This window comes from Myotis daubentonii, chromosome 14 (genome assembly GCF_963259705.1).
Source record: "Myotis daubentonii chromosome 14, mMyoDau2.1, whole genome shotgun sequence".
Taxonomy (NCBI): domain Eukaryota; kingdom Metazoa; phylum Chordata; class Mammalia; order Chiroptera; family Vespertilionidae; genus Myotis; species Myotis daubentonii.
Window position 1 is genome coordinate 29,227,593 of NC_081853.1, and position 14,889 is coordinate 29,242,481.

The 14,889-nt window shown below is 46.6% G+C and overlaps 1 pseudogene; it reads left to right on the top strand.

The window, feature by feature from the left end:
- The first annotated feature begins 1,632 nt into the window (after positions 1–1,632).
- LOC132215414 (proline-rich protein 23A-like) lies at positions 1,633–2,401 on the top strand (annotated as a pseudogene).
- The last annotated feature ends 12,488 nt before the right edge of the window (positions 2,402–14,889 follow it).

Sequence of the window (14,889 nt, forward strand, 5' to 3'; positions counted from 1 at the left end):
TGCAAATGATTCTTGACATTTTTTTCTTTAAATAAAAAAGGTTTTAAAATATTCAAGTGAAGCTGCAGTTTTTTGTTAGAGATCAGGCTGTGGTATTGAATAATAATAGTAAAAATTTAACATAAGGTTAACTTTTTGTATTCAAACTTTCTATCTTACTTGTATTACATTGAGTCCTTAAAAATTAGTTTATTCAGTCCTCATTGGTGAAGCTCAGAGGAGAGAAGGAAATTTTACAAAATTAAATAGTATATGTTGGATTTGTTAAATGAATGAACAAATGATTTTTTTCCTATCATCACATCTGAAGAATTCTTATTCATTATCTCTGTGAGTAATGGTACTTCCCTATTCTCAGTGTTCTCCCTTTCCATCTCCAATAGTCATGTAGAACTGCTTTCTCTCTGATAATGTCTTTTAGTTTGCTTTTCTTATTTCATATGTTTTTAACCTTCTTAGCTCCATGCATACTATTTCTAGTTCAGTATTTCCAGTTTCAATTCTGTCCAAACTTTTGTTTAACCCATTCATTGAATTTCTTGCTTCCATGTTTCCATATTTAATCCCTAGAAGTGTTTTTTTTTAGTTCCCTTTTAGTTCCCTTTTTTAGTTACAGCTGACCTATTAGTTCATGTGTACAATATAGCAATTAGATATTTATATTCCTTACAATCACCCTGATAAGTCCAGTACCTGGCACCAACATCGTTATTACAATATTATTGACTATATTCCCTATGCCAGTGGTTCTCAACCTTGGCTGCACACTAGAATCACCTGGGAATCTTTTTAAAATCCTGATTTCTGGGCCTCATCCTCCGGAAATTCTGTTTCTTTGTTACTAATGTTGTGGCCCCACCCCATAACAAAGAAACAATTTCCGGAGGATGAGGCCCAGAAATCAGGATTTTAAAAAAGAGTCCCAGGTGATTCTAATGTGCAGCCAAGGTTGAGAACCACTGCCCTATGCTGTACTTTATCATTAGCTCCTTTTTAAAGCTGCCATATTTAACAAACATGTATTAAGTGCCTACTACGTACCAGGCACTTTTCCAAACTCCAACAATACAGGCAAGAACAAAACATTTAGAAACCACTACCTTCATGGAGTGCAATAATTCACCCAATAAAGAATGCTGCCTTACATTAAAGTAGGAGCAAGAGGAGAGATATGAAGCTGCACGTAGTTGGATATATTTTGAAGATAGAGAAAACAGGATTTCTTGTGAAAGCTGTGAGAGAGTCAAGGATAAATTAAGAGTTTGGGGCCTGAGCACAAAAAGGATGGAACTATTATTTTCTGAGATTGGAAGGTCCTTGAGCAGATAGAGAGAAAAAAAGGTATGTTCCATGTTTAATGTGTTGTTTCAAGTGCCAGGAGGCGGGGCTTATAGTGAGACGCAGGTCACCTGACATCCCACTTTGTCACTCAGTGCGCTGGAGGGCAAGACCTAAGCCCCGCAAGGCTTTCCTAGAATCTGGGGCTGCGGGCCTCCCGGGAGGCACCCCCCGAGGTCCCAGGACTCGCTCAGCGATGCCCGACCCTTCGCCCAGCCCGCCCCCAGCCCGCCTCACCTGTCGCCGACGCTGAGTGACACTCGCCCTCTGCCAGGCCCCCGCAGCGCCACTCGGATGACAGGCAGCCGCCTCCCCAGCCCCAGCTTCCATGCTGCGCCCTGGGGGGAACCCCAGTCCGGGGGACCCGGCCCCGCCAAGCGCCGCCGAATTGAGGAGCCCGCGGGCCCTGAAGACCGGATGGCGCCCAGCCTGCAAGGCCCGGCGGGACCCCGGGCCGCCGACGCGCTCACCTCCGTGCTCGTCCTGGCTGCAGGCTGTGCCCTGCAGCTGCCTCTGGACGGCGGCGTCGACCTGGTGCTGCAGCCCGAGCCCACGTCGGTCCTGCAAGTGTCTCTGGGAGGGCACACCCTCGTGCTGGTCCCCGAGGCGCTCTTGGGCCCGGGAGCGGGGGCGCACCCGCCCGTCGGCCCGCAACCCGGCGCTCTCCTGGGCGCTCCCGCGGGAGGCGTCGCCATCCAGCGGGGATTCTTCTGCGCATTTGCCCACTCATCGCCGTCCCAGAAGAGGCCCACCACCAGGACCAGGACGCGGCCCCCAGGTTCCTGAAAGAGAGGATGGTCGCTGCAGCCGGCTGGGTCGCGGGGTTCCGCCCCTCCGCTAGAATGGTGTTAGGCACCTCCGCTAGGTCCCATCAGAGCGTGGCCTCAGGCCCCCACGGCTAGTCCCCTGGTCCCTACTTCAACCCGGACTTCCACTTTCTGGAGCCCTTCCCCATCTCTACCTCCAACCTCTACCTCCGCCTTCCAGTCCAGGTCCCCACGCCGGCCCCCAGCGCCCTCTGGGTCCTGCGCGCATGGCCGGGAGAGGCCTGTTCCAGGGATGAACTGCCTCCCAATTCCTTGCCACCGGCCTCTGGCGCTGGTGATCTACCAAGACTCGCTGTGAGCTCTTACCATTACTCAGAGATGGAGCATCTTCATTCGTAGACAGTGGGCAGCTGCGGTTTTTGTTTGTTTTGTTAGTTTTTTTAGAAAAGGCCTTGCTCCGTAGCAGGCAAGGCCATTTTTAAAAAGCAGATTCTTGTAAGGTCCTTTAGCAAAGAGCCACAGAGAGCTAAGCATGGATTTTTAGGTTCCTTGTCTCTGTTGCATGAGCAGCTTTTTCCACCTCTCTTTCACCTTCAGGCAAATCCATTTTTGTTTCACCCCTACTGTTGCCTCAAACTCATCTCAATTTTTCCCCAAATTTATCTTTTTCCCCCAACACCTCCTCCATGCATCTCTCCTTTCTCTCCATTCCAGGTTGTTGTTGTTTTGCCTTTTTGTAGCTATGAATAGGTCTGTATATTTCCCTAATGTTGTCTGAGGATCTTCTGATCAGCATTTTTTGTTTTTGCATGCACAGAATTTATTAAGAAGAGCCTTGCGAAAGAGAAGCAAAGTAAACAGCAGTGGTCAGAGGGAGAAGTTGAGGTGCTACAGGTCCAGTAACAGCTCCAGCCCACCTCGTTGGGAGCTCTGGAGTGAGCATGGCTGGCCAGAGTTGTCCCATGGTAGGCAGAAATAGGCCAGTTCCCTCATTCATCAGCCCCTGGGTGTGAGACACCAGGGAGGGGCCCTGGTCCTGGTCAAGGCAGCTTTCTTCAGCTGAGACCATTTCTAAAGGGGATGGCAGCTGGAAGCTTTCTGTCCATAGGACGCCTCGCAGTGATGATATTGATTTCTTTTTACCTTGATGTCCATCTCCATTTATTCCTCCCTTTAATTATGACTAGCAGTGAAGTGATTGTAATATTACTTACGTAAGCTTTGAATATTTGGATAAAGTCTGATCGCCAATTTTCTTTATCCAACTTTGTTCTTGCTTTTCTAACACCTTTCCCTGGACCTGGTCGATCAAGATAAATGCATATCGAAGAAGTAAATGAATAAATGACACACAAGTGTGATGCCTTGGACCTCGGGGGATATTTCTAAAATTAGAACATAAAGTTAGTAAAGCAATATTTAATGAAAGGAGGAAGCTAGGATGTTGATTTGTTACAGAAGCATATACAGTGCCATGTTCTCCTGCGCTTTACCAATCAATCAAGTGGGTGTTCTTAATCATGGCCGTCTAGGCTTCCCCTGACTTCCCCTCAGAATGACAGGAAGAACAGCTGCTCACTCGGATGCACTCGGCTTCACAGCATGGATATTTATTATTGAGCATTTTTTCATGCTCATTAGCCAACCATCCAGAATTCTTGGGTGTTATTCCTTAGTACTACTTTCATAATGTTGGTTTCACTAATTTTTTACAGATAATGTAATCATATCCTTTGCTCCCCATTCCCTGTCCCCTCCTCACCATTGCCAGAGGATTCTCATCATGTTATGAATTTTGTGGATATCATCCTAGTCACTATATGAATGCTACATATACTGTTTCCAGATATAAATAATCAATATTTATGTTGTTTCATTGACAATTAATTTTATATAACTGGCATCGTATTCTTCAGTTTTTTTCCTCAACTTTATTTTTGAAATCATAAATAATAAATATATATGGTTCATTTCTCCTAAATATTTAAGTTTCCATTATAAGAATATACCATATTTTATTCACTAATTTAATAATAGATATTTGTGCTTCCAGCTTTCAGTATTATAATCAATTACTGAATCATTCATCCTTTACCATTTATAATGCCAATTCAGTTCTATGCAAAATTCCACCATGATAATAAACTAAAGACAGTTTTAAATAAACATAAAACTGAATTACTTTGCCACTAGTAAACCCTCTCTAAAGGAAATCCTAAATGATATACTCCAAACAGAAGAATAGTGATGTCAAGGTGGAAGTTCTGAGAAGTAGGGCAGGAAATAAGAATAAGCAGAGTACTATATACATCAGTAATGAACCTAAATGAATAATGGCTGACTAAAAGATTAATAATGTCTTAAGATGATAAAAACAAAACAAAGATAAGAGTAAAACATATACCAACCATCAAGAGAATGAGAAGACAAGCTCAGACTGGGAGAAAATATTTGTAAAATATATATCTGATAAAGAATTATTAGCCAAAATTATAGAAGTAACTCCCAAAACTCAACAGCAAGAAAACAAAGCAGTTCTAAGAGGGAAGTTCAGAGTGATAAATGCTTACATTAAGAAACAAGAAAAATTTCGCCCTAACCGGTCTGGCTCAGTGGATAGAGCGTCAGCCTGCGGACTGAAGGGTCCCAGGTTCGATTCCGGTCAAGGGCATGTACCTTGATTGTGGGCACATCCCCAGTGGGGAGTGTGCAGGAGGCAGCTGATCGACGTTTCTCTCTCATTGATGTTTCTAACTCTCTATCCTTCTTCCTTTCTCTCTGTAAAAAAATCAATAAAATATATTTTTTTAAAAAAAGAAACAAGAAAAATTTCAAGTAAACAATCTCACTTTATACCTCAAGGAACCAGAAAAAAGAAGAACAAACTAAGCCCAAAGTTAGTCAAAGGAATGAAATAAAGATCAGAGCAGAAATTAATGAAATAGAGACTTAAATGATACTAGACAAAAATTAATGAAACAAAAAGATGTACATTCAGAAAGCCAAGAGACATATGAAAACATGCTCAAAGTCACTAATCATCTGAGAGATGCAAATCAAAATGATAATGAGGTACCATCTCACACCTGTCAGACTGGCTATCATCAACAAATCAACAAACGACAAGTGCTGGAGAGGATGTGGAGAAAAAGGAACACTCGTGCACTGCAGGTGGGAATGCAGACTGGTGCAGCCACTATGGAAGACAGTATGGAGTTTCCTCAAAAAACTGAAAATGGAACTCCCATTTGACCCTGTGATCCCACTTCTAGGAATATATCCCAAGAAACCAGAAACACCAATCAGAAAGGATATATGCACCCCTATGTTCATAGCAGCACAATTCACCATAGCTAAGATCTGGAAACAGCCTAAGTGCCCATCAGTAGATGAATGGATTAGAAAACTGTGGTACATCTACACGATGGAATACTATGCTGCTGTAAAAAAAGAAGGAACTCTTACCATTTGCAACAGCATGGATGGAACTGGAGAGCATTATGCTAAGTGAAATAAGGCAGTCAATGAAGGAAAAATACCACATGATCTCACTCATTCATGGATAAAAGAGACCATTATAAACTTTTGAAGAATAATAGATACAGAGGCAGAGCTGCCTCAAACAGATTGTCAAACTGCAGCGGGAAGGCCGGGGAGGGTTGGGGGGCAGGAGGGAGGGGGGTGGGTAAGAGATCAAGCGAAGGACTTGTATGCATGCATATAAGCATAACCAATGGACATAAGACACTGGGGGGTAGGGGGGGAGGCCAGGGGATTGTCAAGGGCGGGGGGGGGGGGAAGGACACATATGTAATACCCTTTGTAATACTTGAAGCAATTTAAAAAAAAGAAACAGAAAGATGTTTTTAAAAAAAGATAAACAAAATTGGCAAACCCTTAACTAGACTCACCAAGAAAAAAAGAGAAAGGACTTAAATAATAAAATCAGAAATGAAACAGGAGACATTACAACTGATACCACAGAAATACAAAGGAGCATAAGAGATCACTATGAATAACCATAAGCCAAAAAAATTGGACAATCTAGAAGAAAAGGATAAATTCCTAGAAATATACAACCTATGAATACTGAATCATGAAGAAACAGAAAATCTGAAGAGATCAATTACTAGTAAGGAGACTAAGTTAGTAATCAAAAACTTCCCAACAAACAAAAGTCCAGAACCAGGTGGCTTCACTGGTGAATTCTACCAAACATTTAACGAAGAATTAATACAAATCTTTCTCAAACTCTTCTAAAGTAGAAGAAGAGGAAATACTTCCAAACTCATTTTCTGAGGCCAGCATTACCCTGATGCCAAAACCAGACAAGGATGCCACAAGAAAACAAAATTACAGGCCTATATCCCCAATGAACATAGAGGCAAAAATCCTCAGCAAAACATTACCAAACCAAATTCAACAATACAATGAAAGGATCATACACCATGATCAAGTGGAATTTATTTCAGGGATGAAAGGATGGCTCAATATCTACAAATCAATCAATCCCACTTAGAACCTCACTGTCCCCATCTGTAAGATGGGCAGGTGTCAGACTAGATCTCCAAGGGCCCTCCCAGCTCTATCGCTTGAGCCTGAAACCCAGAAATATACATGACAGGTAACAACAGAGAGCGGACAATGCACGGACAAGAGCAAGAAAGGTAGAAGAAGGAGAAAGAGGGGCAATGTCACCTAACAAACTCCTCCTCAGTCTGACTCTCCCCAGTGTCACCTTCTCAGGAAGCCTACCCTGACCCCCACCCCTATGGCCCTCTTTCAGGCTCCCCTTTAGTACTCAGCTAGGGACCAGGTCAAGGCCGGGCCCTGGCTGAGTGAACGTTAGGGAAGTGAAGAAACGAAGTTCTGAGGGAGAGAATATGTGAACAAAGTGTGCTGCCTTCTCTGTGGGGCCAGCGGTGCTAGGAAAGCCCCCTAGGATTGAGCTGGCATGTGAACCAATGATGTGTGAATACATGAGTGAACTGGAGAAAGAAGGACCTAGCCGGGAAAGCTGCCTCCCCCGAAAGGGAATTGGGAAGGGACAGACTAGCTGGCTGGTACTGGGGTGATGCCAGAGGCAGTTTCTAGAAACAGAGTTTTGAATGCATGCTAAGTGCACCGAGTCGGGAGCTGAGGTTTGGAAGGAGGCATGAGGAAGCAGAAACGCCAAAGAGAGTGGAGGAGTTCGTGAAGACACTTCTTGACCCCCAGCCCCAACTCGGTACCTTACTAACTCCTGCTCATATTACTAGCCTCTGATCCCCAAACCCCCAGTGTGGCTCCGCCCCCTCCTGCTACCATAATTTTAGTTAAATGACTATTCAGTATCCGATTGCTTTTCCCCACAGGGTCTGTTAGCTTTGAGAACACAGAGGCAGTGCCCTGTTAACCACTGAATGGCCAGCCCCGGCCCCAGCCCTGGGCCTGGCACATGGCGGGCACTCAGGAAATAGTTGTTGAATACAAGAATGAACGGAAGAATGGTGTTTGGGAAACCTCTGGGGGCAAGGCAGGCCTCTCAGGGCCCCGGTGGAAGTCACCTGCTAAGGATGGATGGATGGGGACCGGCAGGTAGGCTGGCAGCCCCTGACACGTTGGCCATGCAGTTTGGCCACAGATCCACCGGGAGAGGGTGGGACCACAGCTGCCTGGGACCGCTCAGCACACTCCAAGCAGCATGTCAGTGATTCTCTGCCCTGGTTTGAGGACTGGGCCGGCAGCCTTAAAGGAAGCTTGGGAAATTGTTGCAACCAGCTTGCCCTTCTGGGGCCTGCCATCATGCCGGCCTGTTTTCCTGCCCTCTACTATGGTCTGGTGATGAGGGAGCTTGCCTGTGGCTCATTCTCCATCACAAAAGCCCAAGTGAGCCACATTCTTCCTCCAATTCGCACATGGAACCAAAACATCCTGGCCCTGGTTTTACTTTCCCTCCTAAGCCCCTGTGCTTCCCTGACTGAGCGCCCTTCTGAAATCCTAGAGGTTTGTTCCCAAGCAGTGTATTCCACACACAGCCTGAAGTGGGATTACAGTCGAGATAAATAAAAGATTAGTTTCCAAGTTTTGGGACTAAATAAAGGATCAGATTCTTGGTGATTGGGAGATAAAAGGAATTGGGGGGATTGTTCATGGATGAACCAATTCAGAAGCCGTTTGGGGCAGTGGGTGGGACCGGGAGCTCAGTTTTCCCTCGGGTCTCCTTGTGGGTCTCCCTCACTACCCACCCTGCCCATCTGGTTTCACTTCTGAGACAGGCTGAGCAAGCGAGGGCAGCAGGGAGCCCAAGCCAGGAGCCTGCTTAGCGTCTCTGACCAGGCTGGGTGTAGTCAGGGATGACTGAGTATATAGAACTGGCCCTGACACTGGACTCAGAGGGTCTTCTGTATCCCAGTGGAGTGTGATGTCCAGGTCACACTTCCCTTCTCTGGAGGATGTTTGCATGCCAGTCATAACTCTCGGGAACTTCGATAACGACCTCGGATTAAGCAAAAGCAGGCCGCTGGCATTGGATACATTCACTCTTATTTTTCACCAAGTTTAACAGCATTATCTATCTTGCTTTTCCCTAGGGCCTGACAGATTTGCTACAGCAAGTTAGAAGGGAAAGTAGAAAAGAAAGATTCCCTGAAGCAAAGACAGTTGACTGTCCGGATGGGAAGGGGGCACCATGAAAAGCAAGGAGGAAAACGCCTCAAGAAGCACTCGCTGTGGGCCAGGCAGTGGCCTGACAATCACCAGCTGATGTTCGGAATCCTGAGCCCAGGAGCCCAGAGAAAAATTAGCCCACACCCAGGGAGCTTTACTTGTACAGGCAAGTGAGTTCGGCGTGGCCTCCCCGTCCCGGGTGGCAAAAGGTACAGAGATCTCCTCTCTTAAAGCATGAGTTCCGGGGCTGAGAACGTAATATCTATAGGACGGATCATTGCTTATTGATTTGGGATCATTGAGGGTGCTCTGGTTAGATTAATGTTAGCAGCATTGTATCCGTAGTGGCAGTAGGAATAAAGAAAAGTGGGCATCATTTTATGAGAATTTACCAGGCACTATTATAAGCACATTTCACATGTTAATTTGTTTAGTCCTTATAAGAAGCCCATGAAGTTAACAGAACTTGTTAGCTGTGGGGAAAAGTCCTGGGAAGAAAAGGAAAGAATTATAATTTTTCAAACTGGATTTTATCTTGAATATTTAATAAGAGCTCAAAAATCCAACTATCTCTTAATAATTCATGAATTCAGCCTGAATGATGATGATGCCATAAATGACGAATATGACCTTAAAGTAAAAAAATCCAAAAATATGTTTTAATCAGTCATCTACATGCAAGCTGCACTATTGCACCCTGAAACATATGGAATGAAAATTTCAATTTCCAGCTAATATGTGGGTATTTGAGAAGATCTCCATGTTTAGCAACATGCAGGGGGAAAAAAGCCAAATATCTGACATTTTTCCCCCACTCAGTTGTTTTGGGAACCTGTAGACAACCAGCATCAAAAATCTCTCTCTCTCTCTCTCTCTCTCTCTCTCTCTCTCTCTCTCTCTCTCACACACACACACACACACACACACACACACACACACAACCACCACCACCACCGAAACAAGAGTACCCCAGCTAAGCCTCAACCAACCTGCCTCCTGGTTACCCTTCCTGGAGACTCCTGATCTAAGGCTGTAGGTGGAGTTGGGGTGAGTGACACACGTGTTCCACACAGGACAATTGCTGATGAGCAGCACTGGCAACCTAGACCCCTCCACCCTACCTCTCCGCAACACTCCCATTTTATTGGAGATAAAAGGGGAAATGCCCCTGACCTGGCTGCTTTCCATGTGGGCCTCGCAGATCAGAGCACAGAGCCCTAAGAGCATCCGTCAGCTGAGGATCAAGCCTCCCCTGGAGGCAGCCAGTGAGGGGTGGAAGGAGCCGTTCTTCCGGCGGACTCCCTCCCAGATGCAGTGGCTCCGGGAACTCCAAAGTGGAAACTCAACTCCTGGAGAACAACTGGCCGCAAACTGAGAGCTCCCTGTTTATTTTAACTTCCACTCTGAGCCTCCCAACTCCGCAGTGGGTGCCGGACCACCTGCAGCAGCATTCCCAGGAAAGCCTTTTGAACCTGGACCGGCTCCCTGTGGTGGGGTGCAGGAATCTGCATGTTGAAAGGGCTCCCTGATCAGCCTTACGCTCCATAAAGGCTGGGAACCACTTCCCTAGAGATGTATTCACTCCACCTGGGTGCAGCTTCTTCCATTTCTTCAGGTCTCATATTGGACTGTGCTTCAATTCAACAAAATTTATGGAGAGCCTGCTCCAGACCAGACCCTGTTCTAGGCACAGGGGGTGCAGGGCTGACAGGGACCCAGGCCCTGCCTTCAGGGAGGCTATGGTGACTTCAGTGTCAGAACGATGCCGACAGCCAGAGCATGTGTGAGGACTCCCTTTTTACAAATGAGAAAGCCTGTGAGTTCAGCGTGCCCACAGCTCAGACCTAGAGCTCAGAGAGTGTAAGCAACTTGCCCAAGGTCACACGGCTGCTAGGTGATATGGCTAGAGTTAGAATCGCTCCCCTCAGTTCAGACCCATGCCCTTGCCCTGCCCCTCCGAGCATTAAAGACTCCAGTGGGAGAGTCAGAGCTGGAAGGACCCTTCGCAGACAACTAACTGTTCCAGGAACATGCAAGAGATTTTCATTGTCATTTCAACTCTAATCACCTAACAATGATTCCCTCCAATCGTGGGGAGGGCTCTGCAGTCATATCCAGGATCACTGACAGAGATGCTGCAATTCCTTAGCCACGTCTACAGTGGGTGCAGGACCAGGGAGCGGCTGCACATGGACTACATGTCCACGCTGGTCCTGCATATAGATAAACCCTCCATTTTATTGATGGGGAAACTGAAACCCAAGAAAAGACAGATATTGCCCAAGTCTCAGACCCAGGACTAGACTAGAACCAAGGTCTCCAAAACGCTAGTCAAGGGCTGTTTACACTGTCCAGTGCTGCCTTTCCCATGCAGCCAAGGCGATTAAACTGATCAATGGATCAAACTGTCCGGAATCAAAACCCTTCTGGTATCGGTGCAAAGCGTCCTGTGGAGTCCAGGGAGGGAGAGGAGGCTGAAACAGTAGGGGGACCAACTAGGGAAGTGGCGCCTTCTAGCTCTCCCCTTCTGAAGCGGGAAGAAAGAAACACATTTCTGAGCCTCCACTTGTGCTGGGCACTGTGCTAACTATCAACTATCCGACTGAATCCTTGCCATTACCCTGTGAGGAGGCTTCACTGTGCAGAGGGGAGACAGTGGTGGGAGAGGCTAAGTGACTGAGCCCAGCTCACATAACCCAAGTGGCTAAGCCAGGACGGAATCTCAGGGCTCTGGGCTCTACAGCCCACCCCTGCACCAAGTGGGAGGGTTAGAGCACACGTTTGGGGGTCAGAAAGGCCTTGTTTTGAGTCCCAACTCTACCATACTGACTCCGTAACTTTTGGAGGTGCCTTCACCACTGGGCACTTTAGTTTCTTCATCTGTACAATTAGGAGCGAGCAGGGCTTAGCTCAGAGAGTTGTTGTTAGTTTTAAATGAAATAAGATAGGAAATGCTAAGCTATAGCTGGCACCCCACAAATAGTAGCTCGTAATCGCCCTGCTACCACACCGCCCTGGACGTATATATCACCTGGACACCTGCCACCCAGGGCTGGCCTGGATGTCCCAATTGGAGAAGGTCCCATTCTGAGATCATCTTGCTAATTTCCCTGTTTCCCACACCTGGAGTTAGAACCCCAGAGCCCCGTATACAAATGTGTGCAAGTGCTATATAAACACAAGGAAGCCCTGGCTGCTTTGGCTCAGTGGATAGAGCATCGGCCTGGGGACTGATGAGTCACGGGTTTAATTCAGGGTAAGGTCACATGTCCTGGTTGCGGGCTCGATCCCCAGTGGGGGACGTGCAGGAGGCAGCCAATCATTGGTTCTCTCTCATCATTGCTGTTTCTATCTGTCTCCCTCTCCCTTCCTCTCTGAAATCAATAAAAAATATATTTAAAAAAAAATAAATCACAAGGGAGAAAGAAACATGTCTTTGAAAAGTTAGGAAGTCGGGTACCCACAGGCAGACTCACCTCAGAGCAACTGCCACAAGGTGGCAACCTAAGAAGTAGCTATAAATTGGCACAGCTGTTCCAAGCCAGGCCACTCCCTCAGCTTCTCAGTCAGAAGGGGTCTCACCCAGCTGTGTTCACACCAGCGACAGGAAGGTTGGACTGTGCACGCACACAAAAAAGTCTTTAAAGCACTGCTGAGGTGGTCACTGCTTTCCTGGCCTCACTAGGGATTGTGAGCACATCAAAGCTCGGTGGCCTGGCCGGCATGGCTGTGTTGAGCAATGAGGTTCGATTCCGGCCTAGGGCACATGCCCACGTTGCTGCTCAATCCCCAGTGGCGGGGGGGGGGGGGGGGGGCAAGCATGAGGCAGCTGATCAATGATTCTCTCATCATTGATGTTTCTATCTCTCTCTCCCTCTCCCTTCCTCTCTGAGATCAATAAAAATGTATCTTAAACGCTCAGTGGTTAGAGTTTTCACCCTGAGACAGTGAGGAATTGTGCTCTTCTTTACTGTTTGGTGCCCACGAACAATTGATGAGTTTCTTTTAAATGCTTCTTGAATGGATGAAGAATGTACTTAAATTACAAGAGTTAGTAAAAGGAAAAACAAAATTAACTACTTGTATCTATGACGCATATGTAAATAAGGAAGCTGCTGGCTAGGGAGACTGCAATCTGTTGATGTCTCCTGGTGACATTTAACCTGCAAAACATTCGGTTCTAAGTCTGGGCCTTAGTCGTAAGAGGCAGTGGTCACTATTTTCTATTTAGTGGAAACTAAGTCCAAAGGAGTGGTGGCCTTAGAAGGCCTGAGACTCCACCTCCTATGGGCTGTAGTGTGTGCCAGCATCTCCTCAGACCCACTGACACGAGAAGGAGGGGCACCCCACCCTCATTCATTCCACAACTGGCATTTACTGTGCTTTATATGCATTATCTGATCGACCCCTCCTCACAAAACCTCATGCAAGTCACATAGCTACTATTTTGGTCCCCATCTTACAGATGAGAAAACTGAGGTTTAATGACATCAAGTAACATGCCCCAAGTTCTCATCCAGGAAGTGGCAAGTCCAGGAGGCAGACTTAATTTCCTGACTCCAGTACCTAATTTCTAACAACTTCTTAGTCGTACCTGTCCTGCCGCCCAAGGAACCCCTAAGCACCCATGAAGGCCCCGACAGTGAGGTTGGGGAGTGGAAAGACCATGGTCTCTGCCCTCGGGGGCCTTTCCAACCATACGGGGCAAGAACAACAGTCAGAGTTGCCACTGTGAGGCTGGGATTGTTTTCTTGGAGAAGAATCTTAGGAGAGGTTCTGAAAGAGGAGCTTGCACCAAGAGACCAGGACTTCTTCCGATGGCTCATTTCTGCCAGAATCTCAGAGAGCCGCCATTTTTACTGTATTTCACTGGAACAGGCAGTGTGTATGTGTGTGCAATGGGAGGGAGGAGTGGGCCATGTTCTAATGACAGAGCAAGCATGATGTGACCTCGACTTGATCTTGCTGTTTACCCACCGATGTCCTGGTCCGGAGTAACACAATCTGTCACCTCGGGCAGGAGCCAACATCAAGAATGAGGCTGGAGTCATCGGGTTTCCCCCAGCGAACTGCTGGGACCGAGAAGCACTTTCAAAGGGCAGCTGATAAAACTGCTGTTTGACCCTCCTTTTAGCTGAAAAGCAGACACCCTCAAAATAGCTTTTCTTTTTATTAACTACGTTATTGGAGAAATAGTGAGGGACTGGTTTCATAATCAATTCTCCAAATAAAGGTAACGTCTGTGGAGTAAGCAGGCAAGAGCTGCCAAAGGATAGATACGTGTGTGTGTGTGTGTGTGTGTGTGTGTGTGTGTGTGTGTGTGTGTTCACTGTGTGGCTGCGTCTCATCTCGGAGCTTGTGGTCCCCTCAGACCCTCTGTTCAGCCTCCATAGGCAAGACCTTTTGCCCCTGGACTTCATAGAATGCACAGTCGTCTGAGCACATTATCCCTGATTTCAGCCTGAAAAGCAGCGAGCTCTAATGAAGCGGTCATTATAGCAACAGCCCACCGAAGGAATTAAATATTTGAAATGAATTTATTCACTCACTTAGGAATCAGCAAGTGTTTATTAAGTCACAGGTAAGGTACTAGGTGCTGAGGATACAAAAGTCACCAAAAAAGCTAGTCCTTGCCCTTACACAGTGTATAAGTGACTAGCAGAGGCAGACATAAATCAAATGATCAGGTAAGCAAGAGTAAATGACCAAAATATTAAAAATAAAAATAATAAATTACCAAAGATGATGGTGACTTGGCGAACGGAGCAGTAATGGAGATAGAGAGGAGAGGACAGGATGGACGGGTAGCTAGAAGGTTCAACTGAGAGTGCTGGTGATGCACATGAGCAAGGCAGGAGCTGAGCACAATTCCTGTGCCATTCACCAGGCTGGGGACCCTGCAAGAGGCCAGCCCAGCCTGGGGATGGAGGTGGTTATGAGTTAGTCTTGGGCATGTAAAGTCCTAGGTGCCTTGGAATCATCTGAGACAGATGTCAGATGAGTCGCTGCAGTATAGACAGTTGGGAGTCAAGTGATGATGACACCCTGGGTGTGGATGAGGCTGCTTGAGTAGAAAGGATGGGTTGAGAAGAGAATGGGATGCAAAACTAGGTCTTGGGGACCTCTACCACTGAGC